This window comes from Choloepus didactylus, chromosome 18 (assembly GCF_015220235.1).
Source record: "Choloepus didactylus isolate mChoDid1 chromosome 18, mChoDid1.pri, whole genome shotgun sequence".
In the NCBI taxonomy this organism is placed as follows: Eukaryota; Metazoa; Chordata; class Mammalia; order Pilosa; family Megalonychidae; genus Choloepus; species Choloepus didactylus.
In genome coordinates, this window is record NC_051324.1 from 10,183,425 (window position 1) to 10,197,468 (window position 14,044).

The 14,044-nt window shown below is 46.3% G+C and overlaps 7 non-coding genes across 7 annotated transcripts; 6 read left to right on the top strand and 1 right to left on the bottom strand.

The window, feature by feature from the left end:
• Window positions 1-886: 886 nt before the first annotated feature.
• Window positions 887-960, top strand: TRNAI-AAU. Its single transcript has one exon. It is a non-coding gene; the product is annotated as a tRNA-Ile (tRNA).
• A 389-nt stretch (window positions 961-1,349) lies between these two features.
• Window positions 1,350-1,431, top strand: TRNAS-AGA. The gene has a single exon. It is a non-coding gene; the product is annotated as a tRNA-Ser (tRNA).
• A 289-nt stretch (window positions 1,432-1,720) lies between these two features.
• On the top strand, window positions 1,721-1,794 carry TRNAT-AGU. The gene has a single exon. It is a non-coding gene; the product is annotated as a tRNA-Thr (tRNA).
• A 2,632-nt stretch (window positions 1,795-4,426) lies between these two features.
• TRNAP-CGG lies at window positions 4,427-4,498 on the top strand. Its single transcript has one exon. It is a non-coding gene; the product is annotated as a tRNA-Pro (tRNA).
• Window positions 4,499-5,052: 554 nt separating this feature from the next.
• TRNAD-GUC lies at window positions 5,053-5,124 on the top strand. Its single transcript has one exon. It is a non-coding gene; the product is annotated as a tRNA-Asp (tRNA).
• Window positions 5,125-5,727: 603 nt separating this feature from the next.
• TRNAG-UCC lies at window positions 5,728-5,799 on the bottom strand. The gene has a single exon. It is a non-coding gene; the product is annotated as a tRNA-Gly (tRNA).
• A 512-nt stretch (window positions 5,800-6,311) lies between these two features.
• Window positions 6,312-6,383, top strand: TRNAW-CCA. Its single transcript has one exon. It is a non-coding gene; the product is annotated as a tRNA-Trp (tRNA).
• Window positions 6,384-14,044: the final 7,661 nt, after the last annotated feature.

Here is a 14,044-nt window from a genome sequence, read left to right on the forward strand (position 1 = left end):
GAGAGCTGCAGGCTCTGCTTGTCAAGAGCTAGTCCAGAAGAGGAAATGATATTAAAAGTTGGGGGCCATATTATGCTGGTTTACTTTACCAGACACAAAAGGACAAATCGTATCATTCCACTTAAATGAAATATCCAAGATAAGCAAATTCATGGTGGCAGAAAGTAGATCAGAGGTACCCCGGGGGACAGGGGAGGAAGGGTTGAGGTGTGTAAAGGGTATAGAATTTCTGTTTGGGATGATGAAAAAGTTTTGGAAATAGTGATGGTTGTATAATATTGTGAATGTAGTTGATGCCACCGAAGTATAAGATTTGAATTGTTACAAAATGGAAAATTTTACGTTTTATATATTTTACCACGTGAAAAAGTCGCAGAAGAACAAAAGTCGGGGTCCGTAAAGAGTAAACTGGGGAGTCGGGCAGGGTGGAGATCATGTCCATGATGATCTCAGCAGGACTAGTCGCCGAAAGAAGTCGGGTTTGAGAGCTCAAGAGTTGTTGGGAAGTGTGAGGTGGGTGCGAAGGGAGGGAAGCACCAAGCGCTGGGCGGGACGTGAGGGAGCCGGGGTGCCCGTACTGTGGAACCTCAGCGAGGCAGGTCCCACGTGGGCCAGGCCCAAGGCAGGTGCTTCATCTGCCCATGCTTTTGGCTGGCGTAGCCCGTTTCTTCCACGGACTTGCTTGCTATGTGGAAAGGTGGAATCAAACCAAACCTCTTAGAGTTGTTCAGAGGGCGCTCCTTCCTGGCCGGGAAGGGGCAGTGCCGATTTGCATTTGGGAAAATTGGGACGCGTCCAAATGCGCATACCAGAAGTTAGGTTTGGCGTGCTTGCGCCTTTGCTGTAAGAATATTATATGCCAGGACAACGGAAGCCTTTCAAAAGTGGCCGGTTAGCTCAGTTGGTTAGAGCGTGGTGCTAATAACGCCAAGGTCGCGGGTTCGATCCCCGTACGGGCCACAAATTTTATTCTCCCACTCTCCCTCACCGGGAACTTTCTGCTGGACCCAGTTTCCTTCTGATCAAAAAACCACAGCTTACGTGCTGCGTACTAAAACTGGAATTCCGAGGGCTGAAAAGGCGAAGCTGCGTTAGTGAGGACATGAGGAACGTTCTCGCGGGACCGCCGCATTTTTTCTTCCCCGAAAGTACGTTGTTGGAGGCCGGTGGGAAAACAGGGAGGATCCGGGACAAGGACTCCAGAAGGGTGGGGTGGAGCCGCGCCCGAGTCTTTCTTTCTGCTCTGGAGTTCGCACTGTCTGGTTTTCTAGTCGAGTTTGGGCGTCTTCTGAAAGCCTGGAACCCAAACAACTCTAGAAAGGCGTACAAAGAGCACCTGTGACCCGTCAGTAGTCGTGGCCGAGTGGTTAAGGCGATGGACTAGAAATCCATTGGGGTCTCCCCGCGCAGGTTCGAATCCTGCCGACTACGAGTTGTTTTTCTTCTCGAACACACTCTAAATGCGTTTGTCTCTGGCTTTGTCGGAGATTGTTTCCCGCCGGGCAACACCGGAAACAATGTGTTTTCCAAGAATCTTACTTCTGGAGCTTCCTTAACCTCCGCCATTACCCCGTCCCGGGCTAGTGTCGATAGATGCTGCTGACTTTTCTTAACGTCGGGGCAATGTCAATTAGACAGGGTTGCAGAAAGGAAATAATTTGGTTAGGTACTGAGCTGTGTCTTTCTATAGGGTTATTTCGCGAAGCTTCCTGCTAGTGTTGGCGCCGTGGCTTAGTTGGTTAAAGCGCCTGTCTAGTAAACAGGAGATCCTGGGTTCGAATCCCAGCGGTGCCTTCCTCTCTACGATGCAAGAGGCTTTGTGATTTTGTTCCTGAATCCACCATTTTTATACCAGAGAGAGCATGGGTTCCAGCTCCGCGCTTGAAGCCCCCACCGTTCCGAAAGCTATGTACCAAGGCGGGAAATCTGCACAGATTTCCACCTTCTACTCAGGCGCCACCCCAAACCCGGACAGAGGGGCCGCCACTGCATTATATTTCTTTTTTGGCTTTGAGACTCATAATATTCCTTCCTTCCTTCCTCCCTTCCTTTCTTCCTCTATTTCTTATTCTTTATTTTCTTTTGCGGTTTCTATGTGCAGATCCTGTACCAGGCCCTTGCTTTCCACAAGCGGCCAAATCAGCGTTAGGGATTAACAGGAGACTGCTGGCCTAACGCCCTCTGGTTTCCTGCCCGACGGCGCAGGAAGAAGCGCCTAAGACTACCTGGACAGGGAGGGAGTGGAAGAGAGCGCCATTCCCGGAGGGGTCGCCAGGGAACCTGGCGTGGAAGTGCAAGGAGGTGTGAGGAGCACCAAAGCCAGGCTGGTGAGGGTAGAAGTAAATTCTGGGAAAGGAGGCCCGAGGGCGGACCCATGGGCTGTCGGCAGGGCCTAAACCTCCTTGGAAGCTAGGCAGAGAGATCCAGACCCTTTGGCCAGATAACCCCTGTAGGATGTCTGAGCAGAAGAATTGACTCAAAGAAATTGCTATCTTATCTCGAGGTTACGAGTCCAGCAGGGCTGAGACCACGTTTACGCCAAGCCCGGGCTATAGTCGCTGTGCAGTGCTCTCTGCCCCGTGTATTAAAGACACAGTCAGAACACAGTGCCCTGAGGGCAGTGCCACGTAGAAAAAACCCGAAGGGATCAGAGAGCGAGCCTGCGTGGAGTGGGGTGGGGGTGTTGATTGCCCCAGGACAGTTGCAGGAGAGATTAGGAGGAAGGTTCCGAACTAATTGGAGACGTGCCTAGGATAAAGGAAAAATAGGACTTAGTAACCTATTGGATGTGGAGTCTGAGGAAGAGGGAGAAATTCAAAATGATGCCAGACGTTTAGGGGAGGGCTGGGGCTGGGGAGGGAGGGAGGGGGGCACCAAAATTCATCAAAAAGATCTTTTCACCCTTCTCTGCCCGATCAGTTTCTAACAATTTCCAAAGAACTCAATTTTTCAATGTAAAACCTTTACTCCTGTTATAATGTAAAATACTTCCACCAGAGTGTAAACAATGATCAGCTGTTTATACCTTAGTGCCTGGGTTCTAAAGGTGGGGGGTCCATGGTTGGAGCTTCAAGGTAACTGTGAACTCCCAGATGTTGTATGCATTTTTCTAGGAGGAGGGGCCATCTCTTGTTCTAGAAAGGATTTAGGCCCCAGCTTCAGGGCAGATTAAGTGCCTGAGACCAGGTAAGAGAGAGATGACTTTGGGGAAGGGCTGGGACCGAAGAGAGAGAGACAGGAATTAGAAAATGGGGGGATGCCAGAAAATCAGCCCTTGGCACATATTCTTCCCCCTGAAAAGCTTGGGATACGGACAGGAGATGGGGGGCTGCCCTCCCCCACTGTCTGACCAGAGACATCTGGGAAAGAAAAACTGAGAGCTGAATTCTTCATTGGAGCCCTCCAGGCTCAAGGCATTAGGAGAGTTCTGGTCGCAGCAAACAGGCAACTGGGTCTGGCATAAGATGGTTCAGCCCAGGAAGGCTACTCCAGGCCTGTACAACAACCACAGGTCAGAGCCTGCAGCTGCTGGGAGGCGCGTGGCCTGTAGCTGAGCCCACCAGGTCTTTGCAGGACTCTTGGTGAAATTAAGAGCGTGTTGGCTCACCCAGCAGCCCTGTCTTGGCCCGCGTCCACGAGGGCTCTTGCATCAGAGTCACTTACCTTTTGGGGTCTAGATCGGCAGATAGGAGGATCTCCTTCTGGGTCCTCGTAGGGGGGACTGGAGCGCGGAGGCAGACGGAAGGTAGGGGGAGGCTGATCTTACAGGCGGGAAGCTAGAGGGTCTTTAGAAGGAAGGGGCGGCCCCGCCCCACTCACTCAGGTTGGAAAGCTGGTCCCAGTCCCCCCGTCCCTACGCGCCAGTCGCCAGCTCAATGACACCTTCATGGGGTCTTGGCCCCAGGAATTACTCTCTCTGAACTCTCTCTGGGCACTGCCACGCGCTGTGGGGTGACCGTGGGCTATCGAGGGGTCCGGTCCTGGGCTTGCCCTGTCTGTCATCCCAGGAGGATGGACAGATGCAGGGACGGAGCGAGGGGCTGGTGTTCATCTAGGAATTTCAGGGCCCGTCTGGAAACCTGGCGATTCCACCGCTGGTCTTCGAAGCTCTGAGCCGGGGAGCGGGGAGAGTCGAGACCCCAGGTTAGGGAGCAGGAACCCGGGTGCTCAAAGGAGACTCTGGAGGGCGGCGCTGGGGTGATCCTGAGAACTCTCCCTCCCACTTTCCCGACGATGTTTCCTGCGAGGATTCGAAGCTCGCGTGCCCGGAGCGGACAGAGATTCTCACAGCCCGGCTTCCGCGTGTCAGTTTCGGTGCAGGTGGTCCCTGAACCCTCCCAAGCCGGTTCCGCCACGCGGTGTGGCCCCCGGACCGCAGCAGGTCTAGTGCGACCTCAAAAAGCGCTCCCGGGGACGGGGCTTTATCGGCTCGTTGGTCTAGGGGTATGATTCTCGCTTCGGGTGCGAGAGGTCCCGGGTTCAAATCCCGGACGAGCCCTGTTTTACTTTTCTCTGACACGGCTGGAGGGCCCCAGGGTGCCAGGAAAAAGCTCACAGTGCACATCAAGGCTGGAATGGGAGGCAAGCCAGTGTCCTGTCTCCGTCTCAATAGAGCCCAGACTTAGGCAAGGCGCCCACTTTCTGCTCCTGCGCTCCACCGCCTTCCTACTTGATGCCTTTCCCGGGTCACCAAAGCCCTGGTTTCCGGTTGATCGATGCGTGTCAACCTATGGTTGTGGGAGTGAGGTTGGGTCTCTTCGGAGGTTGTTCGGGAGATTCCAGGAACTGGAAGCCGTCGGGTGTCTGCAGCCTTGGAGGCTGGCTGTCTCTCTGTCTGGCCTCTGGTTGGCCTCTCTCAGACGCTCTTGCTCGTTTCTGCCTTTCCCTAGGGATTCATGTTTAGTCGTGGTCTTAAATGTGCGTGGATCTCTGGTCATCATTTCTTAGTGCTGGCTGGAGGACCAGAAACTCTTGGGGACTTTGCATTTCTTCCTCCCTGAACTCGGTAATGATCTTAGATCAGGGACTTGGAAGGCACCTTCTTCAGCGCATTCCTCGTTAGTATAGTGGTGAGTATCCCCGCCTGTCACGCGGGAGACCGGGGTTCGATTCCCCGACGGGGAGAGTCAGCTATTTTATTCCATCTACCTCCTTATTTAAATAATTTTCATCTTTTTTTTCAGGTAACTTGGACTGTAAACGTGAAGCTAGTTTATCTTTTTTTTCCCCCTCTGCATTAAATATATTTATTACACGCGTCCGTTGAAAATAACTTAGAAAACACTGGCATCTCGCGTAACCCCATAACGAGACTGGACAACTGTACGGTGCTCTCTCCTTGATATAAATGCACATTTTCAGTCTCCGCTTGAAATTAAGCGAGAAAGTTTCGTCCCCACGTCACGCGGGCCAGAGCCTCATACCGTCCGGTGTGCCAAGACGGCTCTGACTTTGGTTTTCTTTCGCCTTCCGTCTCCCGGGTGGTTGGATTCGCACACAGACCCCAAGAAGGGTCCTCAATCCGGGCCAAGGTCTGGCCACTGGGAAGGGCGCGGAGGGGAGGATCTCTGGGACCCTGTGGCTGGGCTAGCAGGCGTAGCGAACAGTAGGTGCCCTGGAATTCCAACGTGCAATTAGGGTAACCTACGACGTGCAATGTTGCAGCCCTGAGAACGCGACGGAAAAAGAGCACTCTCAAAAAAAAAAAAAAAAACAACCTAGCTTTTCTGCGTTGGCCGGGAATCGAACCCGGGTCAACTGCTTGGAAGGCAGCTATGCTCACCACTATACCACCAACGCCGGCGATAAGCTGGTTTTTCCTCGCCGTATTGAAGGATGGAACACGTAGGTGGGTCACGAGACAGATAAAAACTGGTCTATAGAAGAGAAAGCCAAGGTCCGTGGAAATTAAGACTTTCTAAGCATCGGCAGAGCCTACATTAAATCAAAGATTTTTCAAGGGACGGAGGAAGGCGCGAGACCGTGATGACTTCTCATTGCCAGAAAATATATAATATATAAATAATATATAAAATTCGCTTCTCCGTCGAGGGGGTTCAAATGCATCACTTGGTTAAAGGATAGTGCCTTAAGCTAAGTTGTGCCTAAGCACGATTCGCTCTTCTTCGTCATTTATCTAGAGGAGTCGGCGTTAAACCGTGAGTTAAATTCTTATGTGCGCGCGCATTTTGCCGGTTCGCGGCCCCGAAGCCCGCGCAAAACCTTGGAGAAGGTGTCTGAGGGTAAAGCTCCGCCCCTCGCTGATGACAAGGAATCTGTTCACACGATCCCTCAGGCTGAGGAAGGCCAGAGGCCTCGTGGCGCAACGGTAGCGCGTCTGACTCCAGATCAGAAGGTTGCGTGTTCAAATCACGTCGGGGTCAAGGGTACTTTTTCGACGTCAAAACTATTTTATTGTGACTATTTGGGTGCTGAAAATATCTTATCATTATATAAGAAAAATACGAACCTGAATGTTTGAATTTTTTCTATTGTATAAATAAAATACAAGTTTGGGAACATTTTACTGGATGCATCAAACCAATTGAAATAATTATATATTTAATCTCATAAATATTTAGTTATCCTAACACAGACATTGTTAATGAACAGTCCCCAATTCTTGGTCAGGAAATGTATTTGCAGCAAATAAATTTTCTTTATTGAAATGATATAGCAATATTTAATAATTTTTTGTTAATTAGTAATAGTCATTTATAATCATTTTTCTAAGCCACTGTTTTGTGGGTTTTTTTTTGGCAGTTTAACTTCCATTTGCCAATGGTGTCCATAATCTTGTCCTCCACTATTTTCCCTTATCATAATATAAATATAGTTCTATTGTCTTTATAATTATCATTTTAACGACATCTAAAATTTGAGGACAATTCTGTAAATCATAAAACAATTCCTCTAACATTTGTTATTTTGCTTGTCTGGTTACCTGAACTTTTCTCTTATTATTTAAAATGTTGACGTAAGCATCGTCGTGTTGTCTTTTTTCTTTGCCTCTGCTGAATTAGATCTATGACATAAATTTCTGAAACTCGAGTTCCTGGGTTAAAGGGCCTCTTTAGCTGTATGGCTGATCAGACCGCTGTCCAAGGAGCTATATCACTTCTTCTAGCAAAAGTGACCTGTCTTTCTTTTCTGTTTTTCTTCATGGTTTTCATTGTTACCTTCTTGTATTCAGGTGTTTGGTCCAAATTCAAAAATGTATTTTTAAAGATCTCCCATGTTCCATCCATGTCATCTTGAAGTAGAACACAAGAGTATTAAATACAAATATTACCTTTTCCCCAGGCTTCTCAGAAGTCTCTAGAAGCTGGGAACCATGTGCATTTTTGCTGCCTCCAGTAGATTTGAAAAAAACAAAGATACCTAGGCCAGCGACCCCATAGGCCTTGTCTTTCCCAGGGGAAAATTTCTTTCCTCGACATCTAAAAGGAGGCCTGCCTTGTGTTCGTGGAACTGGGGAGGAATTTGGGCGTCTCACACCATCCGTGCAATGGACACTGGCCCGGGCTGGCACCTGTGCGTTGGCCTTACTCCCCTGCCCTGCCGTGCCCGGCCTTCCGCCAGAGCAGCCACTGGTCACATGGACCAAGGCAGAGGTGGACAATGCACCAGCCCTTGTCACAGAAGCTGGGCCTGCTTGAAGCTCTGCTGAAGCCTTAGCCAAGAAGCACCTCAGGAACTCTGGCCACCTAAGGGCAATGTGGGGTGAGATGCCCCGCCTACTCAGAGGATTGAATTAATTATTTTTTAAGAAATCACAAAATGGTAATTTTCTAACTCTGCTTTTTCTTCTGCATTTATTCGCTGGCATTAGTTCATAAGGATCCTTCTCTCATCCACTGGATCCAGGCGATTTATTAGTTGTGATAATAGCTAAATTGAGTGCTTGCTGGATGCCATGCACTGTGCTAAGTGCTTTGCCAACCTTACTTTATTGAATCCTGCAAGGTGGGATAACTATGTCCATTTTAGAGCTAACACTCAGAGGCTTTAGGCACCTTGCCGGATCATCCTGGATTGCAAATGGCAGGCTCAAAGTTGAATGTGTGACACCCACACCCATGCTTTCTATTAATTCAGGCTGCCCCTTCCATGAAAACTTGCTTGCTGAATGACTACTGAATGAGGTCGGTGGCTGTGGGTAAAGTGGGGTTTACAGTCCGGAAGAGCATGGAGTGTACCAGGGATTCAGTTAGTATCTGGCCACCCTTGGGACACTTCCACAGAGTAACAGTCATCTAGAGCTGAATTTGGCTTTACCACTCAGGCATGGACTCTCCCATTTGCCATGTGGTCTCCCCAATACACTGGAGAACTCCAGTTGTTTTATTTTAGTCAGCCTGCTTCATTCCTACACCACCCTGGTTCACACTCTGAAAACCTGGCAGTCAGAAAAGGTCCTGGATTTTGGGGAGAGACAGCACAGTACGTTCCCACCCTGCCAACCCCCTTTTGGTTCAAACATATAGCACTGATAGATAAAAGATATAAATCATAAACCGAAAGGCCATACCCAGGCTTAGAAACAAAATGAACAATTCAGTATCAGAAACGCATCAAAACACAGAACACAGAGACAAGAGATTTATTTGAAAAAGCAAGCTAAACAATGTGGAGGGTAGGATTAGATGTCTCAACACACTTCTAAGACGAGTTTCAGAAAAAGACAGTAAGTAAATGTAGATGAAGACCTCATTGCTGAAAGGTTATACTGGAGCGTCACCTATATATCTTTCATTAAAAAAAAAATTGGAAGCAAATATGACATTAAGATTTGAATAACTGAGTGGTAGTTATACAGGCTGCTTTGAAAGAACAGTCTTGATATTTGAGATATTTCATAATTTTAAAAAATTAAAAGAAAAAGCATCTGGACTCTGAGAAGTCAGGGGATAAACTTTCTTCTCTATATCCCACTGGATCTGAGAATGCTATTTTAAATGGGTCTACTTGTGTGAGAAACAAGCACTGTTCCTAAAAGGGAACAAACGCTCACCTGATTGTGGAGAAGAAAAGACTTTATTCACGATCTTGCAAGAATGGGCGCCCAACCAAATGTGGAGGTTGGTGCCCAGAACAATAGACCCAGCAGTATTTATTTCCTAAACCTAACTGCAAGTCCCTCCCCTGTTTCTCCATTGGCTGGATACTCCAGAGGTTACATTCTATTCGACAAGCCTAACTAGCCTGTGCAAATTTGAAACATGCAGCCCGCCCAAATTGGAAATATTTGAAATATGTTTCCGCGCAAATTTGCAACATTAGGAACCTTTGGAACAAATCTCCACCCCTGACCATAATGGGTATGCCCAGGCCTCTTTAGAGCCAGTCTGGGCTAGTTTGGTAACAAGTTATGAGGCTATTTTGAGAACCTCTATTCCGAGGCTTCACCCTGCAAGGATAGTAGAGAGTGGGCGGATAAGCAGGGGGACTGACTGTGGATAGTGGGCAGATAAGCAGGGGGACTGACTGTGGATTAGTTTGTCTTTTTAACCTTCTACCAATTCCTTAACTGCCCCACCCTGCTAGGCACACCTATCCTGTGTGAAAGCTAAACTTAATCTCATTCTCACACTTGGCAGGTGGAATGTCTAAGGAAAGGCAATTTCAGGGGCCTTCCAAAGGGAAAAATGACCTTCCTTTCTGCTGGGCTTTCTCAGATTCCTTGGTAGACCTTGCCCTTTCAGATCCCCAAGGTCCCACTTTTGAGCAGGGGGATACTTATACCCTGAATCCCATCCTGAACTTCAAAGGATCAGAAAACAGCCTCCTAGCATGAGCTTGTGCCCTTCAGCTAATACACAGTCTGTTTATTGTTATTTGTTTATTCATTTTTAATTCTGCAAACAATTCACAACTCCAGTCTCCTAAAAAATTAGAACACGACAGGTAAAGCTCAAGCCCCCTTTGACTACCACCCAGCTCTGTCTGCTTCCTACTTCCCAGACAATGGGAACCTCTATTGCAATAAAAATTAAGTATGTCTAGGAAATATTAAGTTGTACATATGTTATTAAAGTAAACATTTTAAAAAGAGAGAGAATGACAACTGAATGCAATACATGATCCTGGATTGGATCTAATAATAGAGGAGAAAATGCCCAAAAGGACTTTTTTGCGACGTATGAAAAAACTGCAGTATAGACTGTAAGTTTTATGTTTGAACTTGATAACTGTACTTAAGGTGGTTAGATAATTGAATATCTTTGTTCTAAGGAAATGTACATAGAGGTATTAAGTGTTTACGGAGCACGATGTATAAAACCTACTCTCAAATGTTTAGAAAATAGACAGGTAGGTATAAACAGGTAGACAGATACGACAAAATGTGGCAAAATACTATAAGTTGGTGGATCCGTGTATTTGGGTGGAGGGTATGTTGGAGTTCTCTGTGTGGGTTTTGCATTATTTTTGCAACTGTCCTGTAAGTTTGAAATTGCCTGTCTGTATTGGTGTGAAAATGTCCAAGGTAAATTAAAGAAGCAAATTGGAGAATAATGTATTGAACATTATTTCATTTGTGTCATTTTTAAAGGACATATACATATATAGAAGGGTATCTGAGAGAACATTTGCAGGATTTACCTCTGGGGAGCGTGAGTAAGACACCAAGGACTTTCAATTTGTTCTTTACAATCACCCTGTACTTTAAATTATTTTTCTACTGTTAGCATGAATCATTTTGATAACAAAATATACACACACAGAGAAGGACAGTTGTTGCTTCTGGGGATGGGAGTGGAGAACTAGGCAAGTTGGAGTTGGAAGAAAGACTTACTTCTAATTGTTCTGTTTAAATGTATCATGTTCATGTATTTTAGAAACCAAAACATCAAAATAAAATAAAATAATAAAGTAAAATAAAATTTTTGAAAAGCAAAAAAAAAAAAAGCCAACAATACATCAACAACAGGGATGAATCTCTCAAACATAATGTTGAAGGAGAGAAGCCAGATGCAGAAAAATACATAGCGTGAGATTCCAGTTATGTAAAATCCCAAACAGGCAAGTTTGGTTTATGGGGATAGAAGTCAGGATGATGCTCTGCTTGGGAAAGGGGGTGGTGATGGAGAAGGAAGAAGGGGGTTGCCTCTGGATGCTGGATCCTTCTGTTTCTTCTTCTGGGTGCTGGTTACACGCGTTGAGTTTGTAAAAGTTCATTCAGTTGTACATTTAGGATCTCAGCTCTTCCTGGATCTCTACTTCATTAAAAAGTCACAAAATGCGTCAGCGTCTATAGTGTCGCGACTTGTGGTGCAGTCCCCTGGGGAGGGACACCATCCCTGCTGATCGACTAGGATGACAGACACACAGAAAGCCCACACTCTGACCCAGGCAGGTCCGAGGCCTCCTCACTGTGGCAGAGACACACGTGGTCCAGGCCTGTGGTTTGGACCAAAGACAAACGCTTGGGCTAAAATGGCCAAGAGTGAACCCCCGTAATGGTGTCGTCTGCCCTGGGGAACCTGTGGGGAGTCTGGGTCGAGATGACAGCTGAGTCTTGAGATGCCCAATTAACTCTGCCACATTGCCTCAGGTTTCCCTAAAGAAAGACACCTTAGTGGGAAGAAAATGTGGGGACAATTGGCAAGGCTCCCCCAACCAGCCCTTTCCAGATTCATCTGAGTCTACTCATTTCTCGAAGGTACTGTATGGGACACAATGGTGAGAACTCATGTTCTGAGACTTCTTATTTGGAATTGCATGATCTGAAATAAAAGGGAGTGATGTTCTGTGCCTCCAAAACACTGTGGGACCCCTGCCAGCCTGTCCTAACCTTTGGAACACAATACAGTCCTGACTTTTCACAGTCACAAGGAAAATTAGCCCCTGGCAGAACGAGGACAACACCCACAGGTCATTCTCCTCCTTACTTGGCCAGTGACCAGAATTCACATCTAACATAACCTGAGATCTGAAAAGCAAAGCAAGAGCAGAAAAGGAGACAGTAAACCTCAGAAGGAATTGCTAATTTGTATCACTCTAAACCTGGAGAATATTTTCAGGAGAGGGGATTTTGAATGTGGTTGAATAAGGAGAACAGAACGTAACATGTGACCGGGCTGCATTTACGGATTTGGGTGTGGATTTTGCTGCTATTCAAAGTGTGGTCTGTGAGAAACAAGCACTATTCCTAAAAGGAATAAACACTCACCCGATTGTGGAGAAGAAAAGAATTTATTCACGATCTTGCAAGAATGGGTGCCCAACCAAAATGTGGGGGTTGGCGCACAGAACAGTAGACCCAGCAGTATTTATTCCCTACACCTAACCGCAAGTCCCTCCCCTGTTTCTCCATTGGCTGGATACTCCAGAGGTTACATTCTATTCGACAAGCCTAACTAGCCCAGCAAATTTGAAACATGCAGCCCGCCCAAATTGGAAACATTTGAAATAGGTTTCTGTGCAAATTTGCAACATTAGGAACCCTTGAACAAATCTCCACCCCTGACTATAATGGTTATGCCCAGGCCTCTTTAGAGCCAGTCTGGGCTAGTTTGGTAACAAGTTATGAGGCTATTTTGGGAACCTCTACCCTGAGTCTCCACCTTGCAAGGATAGTAGATAGTGGGCAGATAAGCAGGGGGACTAACTGTGGATTACAGTTTGTCTTTTTAACCTTCCGCCAATTTCTTAACTGCCCCACCCTGCAAGGCACACCTATTCTGGGTGAAAGCTAAACTTAATTTCATTCTCACATGGTCCACAGACTTTGTGAACTGTTTCTTCCCAGTCTGAAACAAGTGTAGAATTTGAGTTAGCATTTAGAAGCTTTTCTAGCATTCATCAAAGTACTTTAAAATATGTTGATTATAACAATAAACATGTGGGCTTGTATTAATTTTTGTGTTTTTAAAATTTCATTTTCCAAGGAATTAGTGTTTATTGTATATTTTTTTAAATATTGATCTAAGATAGACTGAAAATAATCACTCCTTCCCATCCGATAGTTTGAGAGGCTCTTGATTTTGTGCTCAATTCACCAGCTTGGGCAAGCAGCTGGAAGATCTAATAGTTTTTGTTTTGCTTTTATGAATAATGTAAAACCTGACACCGTGCTGGTCCATCAAATACCCTGAAAGGCTAAAAAATCTCCTGGCATAAATGTGGCGGTGGAATTTAAAGAGTCCAGACCACAGGGATACTTTATTTATCTATCAAGTACATTCTCCTTCATACATTCTTGTCCCCTGACAGGATCCAGAAAAGTGTCCCTTCACTAGGTCACAAGGAATAAAACATACTGCAGGTGGTAGAACTTTAATAAAAAGGTTCTTCATTGGCTAGTTTCTTTATGCCAAGTGTATTGGTAAAGGTGCTGCAATTGAAATGGACGCCCTGATCTTGGGAAGTGGGGTAAGGTTGACTCTAAGTGAAGACAATGTAAACCCCAGAAACAAAATGGTTCTTCATAAATAGAAGCAGAGTGATCATGATCGTCAAATGTCAGGGGATGGCTCATCATACAGAGATCTCCGGCTTTTTTAATTAATTAGAATGAAATTGTGGGCAACTGTGGGAAACACCCATTTCCACCACCACCTTCTCGTCACCGCCACTGTAGCGGGTGGAAGAGATACTCACTTTATCAGCCTCCTTCGCAGTAGTTGTGGCACAGAGCTCTAGCCAACGAGAAAGCTGCTGGGTACTTCTATGCAGCCTTCAGCTTTTCCTGATAAAAGGGACAGAGTCTGTTGGCAGTCGTCTTGCCACCAAAAGGGAAATGTTAAGAGTATCGCACTGAGGAGAACCCAGCTGTCCAACACTGTTCAGTTCCAGAACCACTTACCCACTGTGGTGGATTGAATTGCACACCCCGTTTGGACATGTTCTTGGTCTTGATCTGCATTCTGGCGGGTGTGGATGAGTTGCAAATAGGAATCTGTTGAAGATGTTACTTCAGTTAGGGTGTGGCCCCACTGCATCAAGCTGTGCTTTAATCTGGATGACTGGAGCCCTTTATAAGCAGAATGAAATTCAGAATAGAGAAAGAAAGATACAGAAAAAAAAAAAAAAAAAAACAGAA